Source organism: Mus caroli, chromosome 1, assembly GCF_900094665.2.
Source record: "Mus caroli chromosome 1, CAROLI_EIJ_v1.1, whole genome shotgun sequence".
Taxonomy (NCBI): domain Eukaryota; kingdom Metazoa; phylum Chordata; class Mammalia; order Rodentia; family Muridae; genus Mus; species Mus caroli.
This window is the reverse complement of record NC_034570.1, coordinates 122,251,753-122,254,661: the sequence shown is the minus strand read 5'-3', so window position 1 is coordinate 122,254,661 and position 2,909 is coordinate 122,251,753.

The window sequence follows — 2,909 nt, the reverse complement described above, 5'->3', positions numbered from 1 at the left end:
TCTTCTCTTCTTTTCTTTTCTTTTTGGGTTTTAGATACAGGGTTTCTCTGGTATAGCCATGGTAGTCTGGAAACTCTCTCTGTAGACCAGGCTGGGCTCAAATTTAGAGGTCCACCCACTTCTGCCTCCCCAGTGCTGCTGACTTTAAAGGCATGCACCACCATTGCTCAGCGCTTTTTTTCTTTAAGAGAAAGAAAGAACATGAAGTCTTGTGGGTAAAGGAAGTGAAGAGGAGTTGGAGGATGGGAAAATATTATAAAAAATATACCATGTGACAATCTCAAAGAACAATTAAAAACTAAAATATTTCCAATAAGATAAACAAAATAGCCCACTGAAACAGAAGTAGAATTAGACCACAAACTCTTCCCTACACCATTAAGGAAGCCCTGTTTTTAAGCTTGATTTGGTCATTTATTGCCTTTTGGATGACCCCCAGCCTCACATCACCATGGGTCTGAGATAGTATGGCACAGTGACTGTATTTTTGACTCCTTATTTAGAGAATAGAAGATACAGGAACTCAGACTTTCCATCACCATATCATACCTAACTGACTTGAGGGCTTCGTTTACACTGATGCTCACCTACAGACAGAGCAAATAAAAATACACCTTAGATCTGAGATGGCTCCCAGCATACCGGTGGAACCGCAGAATGGAACAGATGCCAGGGCTCTGGCTGCTTCCCCATCTTCTCCCACTCCCACTCCCCCACTTCTTCTGATTTCCCTCATCGGGCAGGATTTTCACTGGAATATGATGACAGTGTGGGGAAACGTGATTGGCCAAGGATTTAGGGTCTCAAGATTGGCTCAAACCCTATATAAACTTATGGGCTGGGCAAAAATCTCAGATCAGCACCCTGATGCTGTTTCCCAGAGTCAGATTACCTGGGATTCATCACATGACTCTCACTTCTCACTCCCACATCCTTGGGCCTGTTCCCACATACACCCAGAACATGTAAGACCATTCAAAACATCAGAGAAGCTCTGGGCAATATTTGAAAGAGTTATAAGAAACAAACTTTTAAGTAGCTAAGTATCTTCTAGCAAACACATCACCTGCATACATATATTATTTGAGGGTGGTTAGAATGAAAAGGACTCCAAAGCAAAGCTGTACACTCTGGGAGCACAGATGGACAGATGGACAGAGACACTTATGTAAAGGAGGAGGATGAGGGAAAATATTTTTTAAATGTCCTAACTGTTTTAGTCTTATATTTACATCTTTGTAGCTGTTTTGGACACAGGGTCTCATGTAGGTCTGGCTGGACTCGAGCTCCTTTTGTGGTCGAGAATGACCTTGAACTCCAGATTCTCCTCTTTCTGTTTCCCAAGTCTGGGCATATAGATGTGTACTACCCTGGCCAATATTTGGAATGTTTTCAGAGTTTATGATACACAGGAGGTTTTGCAGCATTTCCAGTGATAATTATGAAGGAACAGAAAATCTTGAAAAAAATTTTAAGTAAAAATGGCATAATGATAAATACTTATGATATGTGCTATGCTCGTAAAGCACTTCAGCGTTTTAAAGTGAATACTTGATTTATTTTTTTAGAAAGGGTTGCTGAGATGCAAGAAACATGGACCCTATTTAGGCAATAGCACATAACTGGGGTATGCTTGAGTGAATATAACCAAATGGTGAAGGATAAGAAGGTTTGTTAGATCCAGTTAATAGAGAGCTTTGAAAGGCAGTGGTTGGGCAGTGGATAGGCAAGGCTTTCAAGCAGTGAGGTGGAGACAATATGGAGGATGAGTTCTCACAGTATAAGGACAACCAGCTACAGCATGGCTTGAGGTGAAAAAGGAGTGATGTCTTAGGTAGGGTGTTACTAATGTGAACAGACAGCATGACCAAGGCAACTCTTATAAGGACCACATATAAATGGGGCTGGCTTACAGGTTCAGAGGTTCAATCCAGCATCATCAAGGTGGGAGTATGACAGCATCCAGGCAGGCATGGTGCAGGAGGAGCTGAGAGTTCTACATCTTTATCTGCAGGCCACTAGGAGAAGACTGTCTTCCATGGTGTTAAAGCCCACTCCCATAGTGACACAGCTATTCCAACAAGGCCTCACCATCTAATAGTGCCACTTCCTAGCCCAAGCATATACAAACCAGCACGAGTGAGATGGGGGAACCAATAAAAAGGGTTACTCCAGTGGTTCAAGTATGCTCCCCAAAGTTCATGCTAGTGACTTGTCCAGTTGGAGTTCTATTGCTGTGATGGAGCGCCATGACCAAAAGCAAGTTGGGAAGGCTTCCATTTCTACTTTGCAGTTTATCACTGAAGGAAGTCAGGACAGGAACTCAAGCAGGGCAGGAACCTGGAGGCAGGAGCTGATGCAGACAGAAGCCATGGAGGGGTGCTGCTTGCATGGCCTGCTCAGTCTGCTTTCTAAAACTACCCAGGACCACCAGCCCAGAGATGGCCCCAATGATAAAGGGCTGGACGCTTGCCCATCAATTAAATTATGATTAAGAAATGCTCTACGTGCTTGCCTACAGCTCCAACACATGGAGGAACTTTCTTAGAGGTTCCCTCCTCTCAGGTAACTTTAGCTCAGTGTTTCTCAATCTGTGGGTTGCAACCCCTTTGGGGGCTAAATGACTCTTCCATAGGAATAGCATATCAGCTAGCCTGTATGTCAGCTATTTACATTATTATTCTTTAACAGTAGCAAAATGAAATTATGAAAAAGCAATGAAAGTCATTTTACGATTGGGGGTCACCATGAAATAAGGGACTGAATTAAAGTGTTTCAGTGTTAGGAAGGTTGACACCCACTGCTTTAGCTCGTGTCAAGCTAACATAAAACTATCCAGTACAAGAACCGATGAGGTTGTAGAGACCAGTGTCCTCAGAATGGATTGGTACTGAGTGGGTTAGTTATCA